At 45.2% G+C, this 17,450-nt stretch overlaps 1 pseudogene across 1 annotated transcript in view; it reads left to right on the top strand.

Moving 5' to 3' along the window:
* The window catches only part of LOC101570407, an 89,617-nt pseudogene extending 80,222 nt beyond the window's left edge, over positions 1-9,395 (top strand). The window contains exon 2 of the transcript XR_001117134.1: positions 6,819-9,395. The product of XR_001117134.1 is annotated as an elongation factor 2-like (transcript). The remainder of the gene's footprint in view (positions 1-6,818) is intronic.
* The last annotated feature ends 8,055 nt before the right edge of the window (positions 9,396-17,450 follow it).

Below are 17,450 nucleotides of genomic sequence, written 5' to 3'. Positions count from 1 at the left end.
TCCTGCATCCTCGTTGTTTTTAAGAGATCCTTTCTTACCTTTTCACTAGCTACACCAGCATCTTCAAGATCTGAAACTCTGTCTTCACTTTCACTTAAACAGTTTTGCAAGCTTATGATTGAGATTTTTTTTCCTCTATATCTCTTTGACTCTGCTTCAAGCGATGTATTTGTTTCCTATATTGCTCATTCAAGGAATCTGTCATTTTTCTAATCTCTTCTATTTTTTTTATCAATGTCTTCTTTAGAAGCAGTTATAAATTCTTTCACTGCAGTGTTTTCATCAGATTGGGTTTCCTCCCTATGTTTCTGTAGTTGATTCTTTACTTCAGATGCTATGAGTTCTGAGAATTCTTTTTTTATTTCAGAAAACAATTGTGCTCTGAGTTCCTCTATAACTTTCTGCTGTTGCTTATTTACTATTGATGCTATTATTTCATACCTTTGAGCGGAGCTAGTGTCCTCTGTACTTGTTCTGGGTGAGCATTGGGTTTCCTCTGTATGTTTCTGCATTTGATTCTTTACTGCAGATACTATTAATTTAGGTATTTCTTTTTTTATTTTCAATCTGATTTTCTCTGCGCCTTTCTGCAGGTGTTTCTTTGTTTCAGAAGCCGTTGATTCATTGATTTCAGCTGTTTCATTCCCAATTTGTTCTTTGTTAGTGTCCTCTGCAGTTGTTATGGGTGGGTTTGGGTTCTGAGGTTGCATTTTGTTCCTTCTTGTCATTTTGTATAGCACTGTCTTCTGACCTTTGTTGTAGATCTTCGTTGTAGTTATAACCTTAGCACATACTGAAGTTCAGGTGCAGATCTACAAAGTTAGAATTTGTCCAGCTGTGCCTGGCTTGGGTCTGGCTGTTGGCTCAGCTCCTTCCTGCTGCTGCCCTTGGCGATGAACCTGTTGTGCCCCTCTGGCAAGATTTTCTGCTCCTGGACTATCTGGGTAGTTCCATCCTCTACACTCTCTGCCGGAATTGCAGCTGCAGGGTTTCACTCCAGGCCTGTATGCCAGGCCTCAGCTGAGCCTGGAGGGGAAAAGGTGGAGTAGGTTGGAGAGGTAGTTCTCCTACTCACTCACTGGGTCTGGGCTAGGACTGGGTCTGGGTGTTCCTGGAACGTGGCAGAAATTCCTACTCTGGGTGGGGTTGGGGAGGTCCTGTGGAGTGTTGGTGGGTGTTCCAAGCGGGTGGAAGAGGGTCTCACCCACACTGCGCCTGTGCTGGGACCAGTAGTAGGTCCTGCTGGCTCAGGGTAGCGGGAAGTTCTCCCACACACTCACTGGGCCTGGGCTAGGACTGGGTCTCGAAGTTTTGGCTTTTGACCCTATTTAGACTTTGAAGATCTGAGAGCAAAGCTGTATTTCGAGAAGTACCATCAAACAACAATCTACCTCAGATCAGACCCTAATATTCACAAAACTCTTTCCTCTTGTTGATCACCTAGTCTTTCTGGTCCTAATCATTGCAATGATATTTAAAAAAAATTATTCTGACTTTTAAGATCAAGAAAGGAGGATTTTTTTTTTTTTGCCAAGTATACAACGAGAATAGTGGTACATACTAAGTGCTACATAAATATCTATTGTCTCAGTGAATCAACTATCTGAAGTCAATTGATCTCAGTACAGTGAGTTCCCAATTTAAAAACAATTAAGTGGCAAAGTTTCACAGATATGAGTGAACCTCACATTAGGAGCATTCATAGGTTTGAACAAATTGTGGAAGTAGCTCACCTGTCTGTTAGATATGGTCACAGTTGTGCTGCTCAATGCCTACTGTGCATAGCAATAGTGTACAGGAGTACGGTGCTCAATCAGAGTGCAAGCTGTCTGAGAACAAGAGGAAAAGCAGTGGTGATATGGAGGGAACTGTTAGGAAGTGTAAGGCAATACTCATTGTATACTTATGTCAAAGGTATGCAAGACGCACTTTGTCAGGCTTACAAATGATTCTGATTCATAAATGTTTTCCTAGAATGGAACTCATTCATAAGTTGGAAACTTACTGCACATAGATTTTTGTATGAAATAGCAGTGTAGAACTCTCTTTTTAATCCTACATATTTATGAATGGCTCTTGATTTTCTTTATGCACAATCATATCAACTTTGGAAAGATGGTCTGCTTTTTTATTTTCAACCCTTGTAGGATTTATTTTTTTTTTACTTTTCTGGCAGAATCTCTAATACTGTAATATTGACCAGGAGTTCTGGTTACAGGCTGTCATGGCTTGAGTTTTTTTTTGTAAGAGGAATAATACATTACAGGACACATTTTTATAAGATTGTTTTATAATCACCCAAAGAATCATTTACAAAGAGTGTAGGAAATCTGTCCACACACTAAGTACCAAAGAATCCAGCTGAAGGCCTGGATCCCAACATCTTGCATGAGTCCAGGTGAAAACCTACAGCCCATAACAATACCTCCCACAAGTCCAACTGGAGGCCTAGAGCCCATGACAATGTCTTGTGAAGGCCTGCTTCACAGATCTGTGCTGGGAAGGCCTAAAGGTCAGTATTGGAAGTTAGAAAGTCTATGTCAGTGGGATGAAGGATCTGTGTTAACAGACTGAGAGATCTGAACTGGGGCCAGGAAACAACTCTCAAAGTAAAAAACAGTTCCCTGCAAACATACCACAACCATCCTCAGCAGCAATGAGGTCCCACCCTCCTCCCCTGAGGAGGAAAGCTGAGTTCCCATCAGGAAAGTCAATGTGACAAGCTCCTCCACAAGGCTGAGCAGTGCACCATCTTCCCCTGTGGAATCAGGAAGTGATGCCCATGACGAGGACCAGAGCCTCCCCAAAATAACTGTAGCCATTCTTAGCAACAACGAGGTCCTAAGCTCTTCCTCCAACAAGACCAGTCATGTCCATCAGGAAAGCCAGAATGACAAGGTACCCAGCAGAATAATGCAAGAGAACTCACAGCTTCTAATAACTCCAAAGCTTCTCCAAATAGTTTCTATAAGAGCCTCTCTACTGCTTCTCTTGTCCTGTCTTTATGCTTCTGGCAACCATCCTCAGCTGGTTCTCCCACACCCAGCACCACCCTAGTTCAATTCAGCTGGATGTAGCAAGTTGACCACCAGTTAACAAACCACTACAAAGTCTTGTTTGCCTTGTTTTTCATTTTAGAAAAAAATAGTTTCAATGACTGACATCAGGACTAGCACTTGCTGTGAGATTTTAGCAGATACTTTTAAAAAGTCAGGTTAAGAGATTTCCTTTTGACTTCTAGTTCACTAAGAGATTTTATTCATTAATGACTGTCTCTACTCATATATAATCTGCCACTTTGTGGATGGTCTTCTAATACCATTGAGAAATTTTTTACCCTCTTTTGAGTGCATTACAGTCAAACTCACAATTCTTCATTAGTTTTCAAGGAGGGAGACTTGTTTCTTTTTCTTTTAAAAAAATACTTATTTATTCATTTGCCACAGGTTTTTCTACACAGCTTGGACTCATAGTGATCCTCCTGTCTCAGCCTCTCCAGTGCTGGGATTTCATGCATGCACCACCATGCTCAGATTTGGCGACCAGTACAGCATGAAGCCAGCACAGCATGGAGTACTGGGGATGGAATCTGGGTCCTCACACTTGCCTGGCAGGTGCTTAGGCCACTGAGCTCTCTCCCTAGCTCAGAGACTTGTTCCTTGACTTATCTTTTGTACATCATAAATTTATCAATATAGAAAAGCAAATCAACTTTTTAAAAATCAGCATTATGTCAACGTAACCTTAATAACGTCACCCTGTATTATGAGTTAGTAAGAATGATATACTTCATTTTGTATAAAAATGTGAAACATACACTGCATATTTCAAGTCACCTGATTTATAGTTCTGTATGGTGAGCCAGTTTCATGTCTTCACAATGCACATTTCAGTTGCATGTTAATTTTAATAACCCTATAATTTCAGCACAATGTAGGAATAACAATCACAAAAGCGAAGACTCACACAGAGACCAATTTTTCTGAAAAGTTAATAAATATTAAACTATAATCCATTTCCTAAAAGGGAGTCTGGAAGCCTATCTCTCCTCCAGGATGAGGGAAGATAGGGCTTAGTGACTCAAAGAAGGGTTTCAGAATGCACTCATGCCAGCTCTTGCCCTACTTGTCTTCTACTTTGCACCCTCAGTCCTGTCCTAGCATCTGTTTTTCTAACCACTGTCAGTGAAAACAAGTGTGGTGCTGTCTGAAAACTACTGATAGCAACCTTGGGAGAAGAAAATATAAACCCTAGGTGTTTAGATCGTCACCCCTGAGAGTTGGTATATGGTTGACTTTCTTAAGAGTCTACACTTTCATTTAATGTTGAAAATCATCTTTGATGAGGTTGACTTGTAGTTGTGGCAGTGGAACATGCAAAACACAATGGTTTCAGTGACTTAGAGCTGGCTAAACTCTGTCTGTGTCTGTGTCTGTGTCTGTGTCTGTGTCTGTGTCTGTCTGTCTGTCTGTCTGTCTGTCTGTCTGTCTGTCTCTCTGTTGCTCCATGATTCATTTCACATTGAATCAGTTCTTGAGAATGGTAAAACAACAACAACAACAACAACTTGAAAGGGAGCCAGCTTATCATCATATTGATATGCAATGAGAGTCTTCTTAAATGTTTTCTGATTCCCTTTGCAGAAGTGAAGAAGAAAAACCACTTCCATTGGAAAAAATTATTTGCCTGAACATTCTTTAAATGAGCAGATTCATTCGTTTTCTGGGGAGCACACTATCATTTTGTCTCTATCACACTAGAAGAATTGGCTGGTGTAATCAATTCCACAGAGCTACTATCAATTCAGTTAAATAACCACCAGGGAGGAAAAGCCCCAGAAATCAATAGTAGTTGCTTCACTGAATTGATGGGTTAGTGTAAGTCACTCAGATCTATCCATTGACTTCAGTGTTAGTTGCTGCCATGTCAGGGGAGTAAGGTGTGGGGTTTCAGGCCAAAGAGAGACAGATCCTGTTGGAAGGCTCACAGAGTGAAAGCTGATGAGAGGCAGGCATACCATGGACAGTGCTGCTGCTCCCGCTGGGCAGGGGAAGCTGTGGCCCTTGTCATCACTGCTGTCATTCACCTCCACTGAACACCTGACTACTGATCGAACAGCCTCTTTTGCTGAGTGCTGCTGGTGAGACAAGCACTTAATACATATTATTACTTAGTGTTTAACAAACGAGCAAGGTAGAAATTGTTATCCCTCCCTGCTCTTTTCTTGTTTGACCATTAGAGGGAAGCCCTTTCATTCCATTAGCCAGCAGGGCAGGCAGAACCAGTAGCCCACCTCTGTGAAAGCCTAACAACTCCTTTTCAGGATATCCACTGCCATTCATCCAGACATTAGTGGAATGACAGAATGTAAGTTCCAGAATTGTGCTGGTTAATCTTGGTTGTCAACTTGACTGCATTAAAAGACTCCTGAGAGGTGATTGGATTGTATAAAAATGTTAGAGCTAGCCAAATTATGCTCACTTCCTTCCTATAGGGTAAAATAGCAGCAGTCCTAAGCATCTGGTGGGCACATGGTTCTGCTTCCCTTTATGTGAAAGAACTCCTGTGTCCCAGCCCAAGTTGAGTCAAGGTCTCCTTTCACTTTAGGTCTCTGACCATGCAACTATTATCCTCAGGGTGACATAAGAGGAAACTCTCATTTTGCAGTTTGTACATTGTGCTGGACACAAAAGAGATGGATAGCTGCAGGAATAAGGATTTGTCAAGTCCTCACCAGATTCTGGGAAGTGCCACCTCCCTGATCCACATGGCAACCACAAGCGTCTTCATATGAGTAGGCCCTGCTTCTGAGTCACCTGTGATTAATCAAGCAGAATCACTTCCCTGGCAATCAGAACTTAGAAGTGAGAAATGTTAATATCAGCAGGTCTGATCCTTTGACTAGGAGAGATACCGACAGAAGAGTGTGGACAGCCACTTTCCACCTTGTCATTTGGAAATATATTGAGAAAGGAAGTGTGCAGTGAGAGGTGTGGTAAAACAGGTGCTGAGATAAAAGTGGGAACAAAGCACACAGACTGAAGGAGAACTGTCACTATGGGGCTCAAGGCCACCACGAGGCAACTGAACATCTTTATCTGGAAATTAACCTTCTTGTTTAAGCCCAAAACTAGCAGGTGCCACCGCTGGCAGAGGAGGAGTTCGAACAAATCCACCCAGGATGAGTAATTAAAAGAATACAATCCATTCCATGAACAATCTCAGGAAGCCTTTCCTGAACGCCCTGGAGTGAGTTGAAGGCCCTCCCTATGTGGACGTTTCTTCTGCCCTATGGTTTGAGATGTATCTTAGTCCTCATTCTCTTAAGTTTTAAAGTACCTATACTAAAATTCATATTTGTAAAATCCACAGTAATTTCTGAAAATGCAGTTATTTGAATTGTACTGTCAAGTATAGTTTCTGTTGAATTTATATTTTTAACATTCCCTTTATGTTTGGTTTATATTTATTTATATTCATGTAACGTCCTTCTTTCAAATGAGCTCCACCCAAAAGACACTTAAGAAATACAGTTTAACATACAGATAGACATTTCTAAACATAAAGTGATAATGCACCTATTAAAAATAAAAGATACTGATCTGATGCCTAAGATCATCTCAAGTACCCATTTAGACACTCCCACCCTAGTTTTTCAGTCTCTTACAGAGATCAATGCATAGGCAGCTCCTTCTCTCTGGATAGACCTTAGCACTTGTCCTGTATAGTATTTGCCATGATAAACCATCAGATGTCCTCTTCTGTCATTATTGCTGTGATCCCTGGTGTGGCTCAATTCAGTCGGGTCTGTTTGGGAGAATCTGGCAACATCTGCCACTGTGGTGAACTTCACTGTAGACCAGATCCGGGCCATCACGGACAAGAAGGCCAACATCCGCAATGTGTCTGTCATCGTCCATGTGGACCATGGCAAGTCCACTCTGAGGCACTCCCTGGTATGCAAAGTTAGCATCATCGTGTCTGCTTGTGCTGGTGAGACCCACTTCACTGACACCCAGAAGGATGAGCAGAAGCGCTGTATCACCACCAAGTCAACCGCTGTCTCCCTCTTCTATGAGCTTTCTGAGAATAACTTGAACTTTATCAAGCAGAGCAAGGATGGCTCTGGCTTCCTCATCAACCTCATCGACTCCCCTGGGCACATGGACTTCTCCTCAGAGGTGACAGCTGCTTTACGTGTCACTGATAGCACCTTGGTGGTGGTGGATTGTATGTCAGCCACATGCATGCTGACAGAGACAGTTCTGTGACAGGCCATCACCGAGTGCATCAAGCCTGTACTCATGATGAACAAGATGGACTGTGCCCTGCTCAAGCTGCAGCTGGAGCCTGAGGAGCTGTACCAGACCTTCCAGCACACTGTGGAGAATGTCAACATCATCATCTCCACCTATGGTAAGGGCAAGAGTGGCCCCATAGGCAACACCATGATTGACTCTGTCCTTGGTACTGTGGGCCTTGGTTCTGGCCTGCATGGCTGGGCTTTCACCCTGAAGCAGTTTGCAGAGATGTATGTGGCCAAGTTTTCTGCCAAGGGGGAGGGCCAGCTGGGGCCTGCTGAGAAGGCCAAGAAGGTAGAAGACATGATGAAGAAGCTGTGGGGGGACTGGTACTTTGACCCAGCCAGTGGCAAGTTTAGCAAGTCAGCCCCCAGCCCTGACAGAAGGAAGCTGCCCCATACTTTCTGCCAGCTCATCCTGGACCTCATCTTCAAGTTGTTTGACGCAATCATCAACTTCAAGAAAGAGGAGATGGCAAAGCTGATTGAGAAACTGCACGTTAAGCTGGACAGCGAGGACAAAGACAAAGAGGGCAAGCCCCTGCTCAAGGCTGTGATGCGCCGCTGGCTGCCAGCTGGGGATGTGCTGCTGCAGATGATCATGATCCACTTGCCGTCACCTGTCACAGCACAGAAGTACTGTGGTATTAAATACCATTAAAAGCTGTCATCCCAAAGGCCCCTTAAAGATGCACACTTCTAAAATGGTGTCATCCTCCAATTAAGATTGGTTTTATGCCTTTAGATGCCTCTTCTTGGGGCTGGTGTCCACTAGCCTGAAGGTCCGGATTATGGGCCCTAACTATATCCCTGGGAAGAAGGAGGACCTCTGCCTGAAGCCCATCCAGAGGACTACTCTGATGATGGGCCGCTATGTGGAGCCCATTGAGAACGTGCCTTGTGGGAACATCATGGGACTGGTGGATGTGGACCAGTTCCTAGTGAAGACTGGCACCATCACCACCTTTGAACATGCCTACAGCATGCATGTGAAGAAGTTCAGTGTCAGCCCTGTAGTCTGAGTGACTGTGGAGGCCAAGAACCTGGCTGACCTTCCCAAACTAGTGGAGGGGATAAAGCGGCTGGCCAAGTCCCATCCCATACTCAGTGCAGTACATCAGTGAGTAGTCAAGAGAGCACAATATCGCGGGCACTGGCGAGCTGTACCTGGAGATCTGCCTCAAGGACCTGGAGGGGGACCACACCTGCATCACCATCAAGAAATCGGACCCTGTGGTCTCATACCAGAAGACAGTGAGTGAGAAGTTGAATGTGATGTGCCTCTCCAAGCCCCCTAAAAAGCACAACCACCTGAACATGAAGGCACGGCCCTTCCTGGACAACCTGGCTGAGGACATTGACAAGGGTGAGGTGTCTACCTGCCAGGAGCTAAAGCAATGTGCCTGCTACCTGACTGAGAAGTATGAGTGGGATGTGGCAGAGGCCTGCAAGATCTGGTGCTTTGGCCTCGATGGCACTGGCCCCAACATTTTCATTGACATCACCAAGGGGGATGCAGCACCTCAATGAGATCAAGGATAGTGTGGTGGCCAGCTTCCAGTGGGCCAACAAGGAGGGGGTACTATGTGAGGAAAATATGTGTGGAGTGCACTTTGATGTCCATGATGTGACCCTGCATGCCAGTGCCATCCACTCTAACGCCATCCACCGTGGGGGTGGTCAGATCATCCCCATGATGCAGCGCTGCCTATATGCTAATATGCTGGCAGCACAGCCACACCTCATGGAGCCCATCTACCTTGTGGAGATTCAGTGCCCAGACCAAGCGCTTGGGGGGGATCTATGGTGTTCTGAACAGGAAGCAAGGCCATGTCTTCCAGGAGTCCCAGGTAGCTGGCATGTTTGTGGTTAAGGCCTACCTGCCCTTCAGTGAGTTCTTCGGCTTCACTTCTGACCTGTGGTTCAACATGGGTGGCCAGGCCTTCATCCAGTGTGTGTTTGACCACTGGCAGATCCTGCCTGGTGATCCCTTTGACAACAGAAACCACCCGAGCAGGTGGTTGTGGAGACCTGCAAGCACAAGGGCCTGAAGGAGGGCATCCCAGCATTGTACAACTTCCTGGACAAGTTGTAGGCAGGCAGCACTACTTCAGCTCCACCGCAGCAGCATATCCTCACTCAAATGACACCTTGAGACTATCCCCACACAGTGACCTCTGTCTGATGGGTCTTCGGGCCTGTTCCATGCCATTGTGCCATTCACACTTGATGCTGTTTCTATGTATTTTGTGTTTCAGAGCAGCATAAATGCCCTCTCTGCAGCGACTTTTGGGCCAGTGGGTGGGGAGGTGGGGCAGGACACCTAGTGATTTTTGTTTTCAGAACCACAACTCTGAAGCCCCAAAATTTAAAATAAACATATTAAGAGATTTAAAAAAATCAAGCCATCAGATGCGAATTAGTTGCACATGATCCCCTTGTGTGCGCTGCTTACTGCTCTGTCCTCAGTGCTCTTGGTGGATCAGGTGCCTAGTTTGTGTTCAGTAACACACACTGAATATTGACATGCGTGGGCAAATGAAATCCACCTCCAGAATGTCTCCTGATTGGTGGCGATGCAGGTGGGGGTGAGCTCCTGTGCTCAGAGCCTCATTTTTTTTTTTTTTTTTTCATTTTCTCCACTGTGGTAGCACCACTAGGAGGTCATGTATATATTTTTTTTAAACTGTTAGTTTGGAGAGCTGGTGGAGAACTTTTAGTCTGGCTGCCCTTCGATACTGATGATTCATCCATACCCTGGCTGGCTATGGCAGAGCCAGCTGCATAACTTACATAGCCCAATTTAAAATAAAAATGTTCAAAAAGCAAGAGTGCACTTGACCCAGCGATTTCACTTTCAGGTATTTACCCAAGCAAGTTGAAAGCAAGATCAAAGTTGTTTGCACACACTTGGGTACAGCGTCATTAGCCAAGAGACGGGAGCAACGCAAGTGTTCACTGATGAATGAATGGATAAACAGAATGGGGGCTCCACATGCGATGGAACAGTATTAGCCTAAGAAAAGAAGAAAATTCTGATGCTTGGTACAACACAGGTGAACCTTGGGGACACTGTCTAAGTGAACTAAAACTGTCACGAGAAGACAAAACCAGTATGATCCCACTTACATGAAATAGAGTGGTCAGATTCAGAGAAACAGAAAGAAGAATGGTGGTTACAGGAACTCAGGGGAGCAGGAGGTGGGGAATTAGGGTTTAATAGATCCAGAGTTTTACATTTTGCAGGATGAAAATGTTTCTACAGAATGATTGTGGAACATTGTGAATACTTTCATACTACTGGACTGAGCACTTAAAAATAGATAAGGTAATCTTATGGTGACTTTACAACCATTCAAAGAAAGTGAAAAAAAAGTTTTCTCCTCTTTTTTGTGGTCTCTCCTGACTTTTTTTCTAACTTACTATTTTGTGTCACATTCTCTTGGGAAATAAAAGTCCACAAGGAAGGGTGCAGACTCAGCTAGGGACACCGTCCTGCCACTCGGTCAGCTGGGGTGCAGGTGCCCTGGGGATGAGTGGCTGACACTCTTTGAGCCCAGTTCCAGTCTAAGGGGCAAGGAGAGAGGACCCTGGGCTGAGCAGAGGGAGATGGGACCCTGGGAACATAGGCTTCAAATCCCCAGTGTATGTTCCCTTTGTACCCTTGGGCTTCAGTTTAAAAATGTCAAGTCAGAAATAAAATCTCAGATTGAAGATTGCAGCCTCAAAACATCATGCTTCCACTCCATCTAAGTGCAGAATACTGTCCAGTGCTTTGCACAAACCCTCAGAAAGCTGGAGTTAGTTGTGCTGCAGAGATAACAGAATCTCAACCCCTTTAGTAAAAGTGCCGGTGTGAGAATATAGCTTAGTGGTACAAGTGCCTGCTTTGTAAGCACAAGATCCTGAGTTTGATTCCCACAATCAATCAATCATGAAATAAATAAATAAATGCCTCTGGCCTTCCAGTGGAGTAAGAGATAGCCCGAGTGTTTGTAGGATCCACAGCCAACTACAGCTAGAGTTCCTCCCAGCACAGCAAGGAGGTTGGGGACCACAGCTCTAAGTCCATGAGGGATTGTTGTTCGTCTTGTAGAACTGAAATTCTGAGAGTGTAGTGTTGGCTTTGGCATGACCTCTTGAGAGTTTCACTGATGATGGTAGGAGTAAACTAAAACTCAGAGATCTGAAAACTGAGTTGTTTGGGTAAGTTGCCACAGGAGTGAGGTCATCAGCCTAGAGAAAAAATTGCTCCATTAGCATTACTAGAGCTGAAGCTAAAGTCACATTTTCTAACCAAGAAATAGGTGATATTTGTGACCATGTTTTTATGAAATAAAACCAGTTTAATGTTTGCCTAGGAGCTGTATGAGTGGATCACGTGTGTGACATTTATGCAAACGCTGAGAGACAGCACAGAGGCCAGGTACACTGTTTTGAGCTTGGCCACACAACACATGGGTCTTCTGAGGGAGCCCTGTCAGGTGTATACTTGTGAGACAGCTCTGGAACCTGGGGGCGGTTCCCTCTATGCTGAACAGGGAGATTGAGAATGTGTTATTAAGGACAGGCTTCTCAACTGGTACCATGCAGGAGTCTACTGGGGGCTGTGTTGGAAGGCAGATTGTACCTAGCTGGGCAGGGCCAGTCTGGGGAGCCAGCATTTTTCACAAGCTTTCTTGTGAGAGGCTGATGCTCCTGGTCATTGGGCCATATTTTGAGGATTGAGGGCCTAGATTAGTCTGGACAATAAGGAAAGGCTCCCACATCAGCACTTATGCTCCCAAGGAGGGCTAACTGGAAAGCCCTACACCATATGAGTGTGGAGCTGTTCAGTCCAGGCCCCTGCGCTGGTCTCTTGGGCTCAGTTGAAAAGTCTCTCCATCCAGGAAAACTTCCTGGGATTTCCCAGACCAGGGAGACTATCTCTGGTCAGTGGGTATTCAGAGCTCAGTGCAAGACTTCAGTAGAGCATTTCGCTTTAGCTACATGAGTATACTTTTCTCTCCCTACACACAGCACTGTGTGTTCTTGGGAGGCTGAGCACCTCTGCTTTCCCATGGCTGGCTTAGTACCTGGTCACAGAAGGTGCCTATGTGACTTGCTGCTGGAACAAATAACCACAAGCTTAGTAGCTTAAACCAGCACAAATGTATTATCTTACAGTTCTGTAGGTTGGATGTTCATGAAGCATGGGTCTCATCAGGCTAACATCAAGGCATCGACAAGGTTACTTTCCTTCTGGGGGATCTAGGGTAATTTGTTTTCTTTCTCCCAGTTTCTAGGGGCCACCTGCTATCCTTGGCCTGTAGCCCCCTTCCCTGTTTTGAAATCATCATTTTGTGTCGAGTCCTCACACTGTACCTCTTCTGCTGCCCTTTTTCATTTTTAGTGAAAACAGTTCAAGGCACTCTCCCCATCTCAAACAAACTTACTTTCCCTGACATATAATGTAAAATATCCACAAGTTGTGAGGATTAACATGGTCCTTTAGAGGGATGATTATTCTACCTGTGACAATGTTTGACTAGTATTTAGAATGGACTTAGACTTGTGAGTTAGTTCTCTGGACAAAAAGAGTTGATAATTCTATAGTTCTATACTTCTGGGGCCAATTCTCTGGCATTTTTTGTTCAGCCTGGGTTATGTGTGACTCCTGTTATCTCAGAAGACCTTGTGGGATTCAAGGCAATACATACCTCAGTTCCTGGCAGGTGTACTGCGTCAGTGCATAACAACAAGAGAGTCAGTTCACCTCAACAAAGGTTAGTTCAAGTCTGATTTTGGCTTCCTCTCTTGACCAAGAACTAGAGATGTGAAGACATAGCCCAGACTACTGTGGTCCCAATGTGTGGCTCTTACTGGTGGCACAGGAGTGATCCCAGCCATTGATCGACTCATTTGGGGTGGTCTATTGCTTTGTCAGGATGACCAACCAGCTTTCTAGAGAGACAGAAGTCCTTTTATAGAGGCAGAATGCTCATCAGATTTTCCACACCATGACCAAATGCCTGAGATAGTCAAACTAGAGGAGGAAAGACTTTTCTAACAGTTTCGGGGGTGCTATTCTATGGTTGGCTCTCTTTCCATTGCTTTGGACTTGTGATAAGGCAGAAGTATCATGACAGAATGGTGAAGAAGAAGAAAGCTGCTCATGTCATCCCATGGAAGCAGAGAGACCAAGAGAGCCCCATGAGAGAGAGAGGCTCAAGGACCAGGTACGGTCCTCAGGTCATGACCTCATGATTCACTCTTCAATACCACCAGATTATGACTGCATCAGTGGATTGATCTATTGATGAAATTGGAGCCCTTAGATCCAGTCATCTTTGGAAGTATGTGGACACACCCAGGAGTGTGCTTTACTTATTTTCTAGGTGTCGTGATCCAATCAGGTTCACACGAGTAATCATCACAGACAATCTTCTTAGAAGATGTTTGTACCTCAACTGAAAGCATATGTAATTAATGCAGAGCTAACACCAAATCAAAGCAGCATATATTCCTCTAGCCTGTGGCCAGGATACATAAGTGTGTTAAGAGAAGTGTAGTTCTTCAAGGCCATCTTCCCAAATCAGTACAGTTCTAATTTTACTTCCAAAAGAACAGTCTTGCACAGTTCCCAGCATATAAGAGAAACAAAGCCTAATGCCTTCTTCCCTATGGGAGATTCCTGTGCCTGAAAATTGTGAAGGGCTATGAGCGAGTGCCCAAACCTGTTTGCTTGTTCGATGACCTTGTGCTCAAAGACCGCGGTTGGTCCTAACCAATCTACTGTATGTCGAAAACACGGCCAAGGTATCCACAGCAAATGGAAATGTGAGCAGTACGGGTCTGCTCTCAAAATCATCCTCAAGTGTGCTGATGGCCCCTCCAGTGAGCCTGTCGTGTCATTTCCCAACTGCACAGAGTTGGACATGCCTTTACTTGCTGAGGATTCCATTTATACATGCAAAGTTCTAAAGTGATGTAAAAAATATGTTCCTACTGTTTTCTAGATTAAGTTGTGTTTCTTGGGTTAAAATGTAGCCTCACAAAGACACTTAGTGTCCCTTTATTCTTGCTATTCTGGTAGCAACTGAACTCTGCTTAAAAGATCAGAAAAGGCTTCTGTACAGATGAAGGAGTAAGAGTGGTGCTGAGGAGTGTTTGCTATTGATGAGGGAGATAAAAGTCCATGACGTTTTACTTCAAAAGATACAATTACTTGCAGGAATTCAGCAAAATGAGTCTTCGTTTGAAATCTTAATTGCTGGGACTGGGGAGATAGCTAGGAGGCATAAGTACCTACCTAGTAAGCACAAGCACCAGAGTTCGATCTCCAGCCCTGCATGCCATGTGGTCTTGGCCGCAGATCCCCGGTGGGGCCATCTCAGCCCCAGATCCCCATGTGCCACCCTGTTCAGACTGGGAATCAGGCATGGTGTTGCACACCTGTAATCCCAGGACTTGGGAGGTTTAGACAGGGGGATCTCTGTGAGTTCAAGACCAGCCTGCGGGCTACAAAAGTGAGTACAAGGCAACCTCGAACTGCATAGCAAGACCCTGTGGAAAAAAACCCAAAAAACCTTAATTGCCTTTCTCCATTTCACCACTCATCTTCCTGTCCTTTTCACTCAGGTATTGGGGGCTGGGGTGGATCAGTGAGAACCACACCTCTATTGATCAAGTAAAATGGTGACAGGAACAAGGCCAAAGAACATTTTCGGCCTGATTATTCATGGTTCATGCCTGTGGCCTGCCTCAAAAGACAGCCTACTAGAGCATTTTTCCCCCCAAAATGGCCCTTTACAGTAGCTACCTCTGTATTTCAGCCTTGCTGGGTTTCCTCTGCAGAGATCGTCATTCAGCTCACATGACAGTTGCTAATTAGGAAGATACAGAAGAAGATTTCTAAGGATCTTTCTGATTTTAGCCTATGGCGACTTCTTATAAAAGATTTCCCTCTGTTTGGAATAAAATTTCTGAGCAGGCTTCCAAGCCAAATTACAAGGTCTGGAAATATGAGCTGCAGAGATCGAGGACCCCATCTAGCGGGGAAATATGGAGCTACCGCTGCAGCCGTAGCTTGAAATTAATAGGGTGACTGGAATTTCGGCTCCAGTTCATGCAGAAGCCCCAGGATCCTGTCCTTTCTCTGTAACTGTGCACCAAGTGGTGGGCAGCCAGAAAGTAGCTCCATCTAGGGGAAGGAAAACAACCCTCCTCTGTCACAGAAGGTCTACAATGTGACTCTACAGGGACACTTGAGCCAGTGTAAGAAGCAGTTAGCTTGGGCCACAGGCACCTTGTGTGCTGAAAAACCACAGCTATAGGGAGCTCTGGACAGAGGAGGGCACTCGTGCAGTGCCTTGATTCCTGAGGTCCTCAGGAGCCTCTGCTCCCAGCTGGCTAGGGGGTTTGGCAGTTCCACTTCCTAAAGCTTGGCCCTGCCTGTGGGAATGGGTCCCTGCTCTGAAGCCCCACCATTTCTCCAAGTGGTGAGTAAAAGCATTTCTTTTCACACAGTTCCCACCTAATCTCCATGTCACCTGACCCCCTTGTGCATGTACCCCTGCTATCCATTTATTAGCCTTCTGGCACTGTCTAGGACTGCCTCCTTATTTGCATATAGCTTTCTGTTGAAATATCACCTTCCTGTGGGGCTGCATGCTATCCCCATTGTTCTTAGCATTGCCCCTACTGCCAGGAAAAAGTCTCACAAGTTGTCCTCAGTGGTCCTTGTGTTCCCATTATTTCCCTCTGTAAGGTGGGGCTGTGTGTTGTTTAGTGTGGGCCAAGGTAGGTGGTCCTGTGTTGGGGAGCAGAATGAGGAGGCTTGAGCCAGAGGCTGGAGGCAGTGGTGGAAATGTCTGGGCAGGCCTGTCTTTGTGGGTCTGGGGGTGTTTTCCTCCTCTCCACTGAAAGCCTAAGGAGGGCTGCAGTTTACCACCTCTGATGTTGTTAGGGAAATCACAGGAGTACAAGGCCTGTGTGAATGCAAAGTGTTCTCCAGGGTAGCTTCATTTCCACGTGCTCCGTTCTACTTACTGCAAGAGGACTCCTCCCCTTTAGCCCTTGATTAAGAGAAAAGAACTGAAGCCTCTGAACACTGCAAACATCAGAGAAGGGCTGCTTTGGAGGTTCCTGAGTTCAAGAGCCCTGGAGCTTGTCACACATTAGAATCCACAGAGCAGTGTTTTGTCATATGCCTAGGCCTCATCCTCAAAGGCTCTGATTTACCTGGGCAGCATGGGGCCCAGCCATAGGTGCTTAAAGAAGCACTGTAGATGATTCTGATGTGCATCTGAAGCTGAGGAACAGGAGCAAATCTACCCCTTGCTTCTGATTAAACAGATTTAGAGGAAAGCAGTCCTATCCTCCCCAGGTGAGCAGCCTTCAGTCCCTTCTGTATATGGAGAGACCCAGGTGCAGCAGCGGAATTGTCCCCAGTGGAACTGACTCTGGCAGAGTCTGTGCTCTTACACTGCAAATAAGAAGGAAGAGCCACACCACTCACAGTCCAGGGTCTGAGAGCAGCTTGGATAGGGGTGGAGCAGGAGTGGAGCAGCACCCATGTGTGGGTTGAGCACATGGAAGACATTCTTAGGTGGATAGAAGTCTGGCGAAGTGCTGCATGCTTGGGCTTTGACCAGAGTGTCAGAGTGGGCTGCTTCAGGGTGAGGAAGCTGGCCAGGTGCTGGACATAGTCCAGACAGACTCTGGGATAAGAGAGAAACTCAGAGGCTGGCAAGGAGCAATTTCATTTGTGTTTGAGGGAACACAGGAGGCTCACTTAGTTCCAGATGGACATAGCACACAGATGAAGAAGGAATCAGTCATTCTTTGGTGAACAAGTCAGTTTACTGTGCAGCAGGACCCTGGAGCTCACCAATGAAGACAGAAGCCTTGAGCCTGCTGAGCCCTGGGGCTGTGCACTCCCCACAGCCCAGAGGGTATGAAGGGTCTGCCTCCATAGCTGAGCATCTAAAGTTCAGTTCTTTGTTATGGAGCATCATTTAGAAGTCTATCCTAGAGCATAATTTTGGCTAATTAACCAATATAAGCACATACACTATTTATCAATGTATATAATTTGCATAATGGGTTTGCTTAATTTCCATATTCACTTTCTGTAGTTTTCAGGATAATGAAGAGCTACACACACACA

This window comes from Octodon degus, unplaced genomic scaffold (assembly GCF_000260255.1).
Source record: "Octodon degus isolate 3935 unplaced genomic scaffold, OctDeg1.0 scaffold00051, whole genome shotgun sequence".
NCBI lineage: Eukaryota > Metazoa > Chordata > Mammalia > Rodentia > Octodontidae > Octodon > Octodon degus.
Note: the sequence above shows the minus strand (reverse complement) of the source record. Positions and strands in the feature narration are given on the sequence as shown.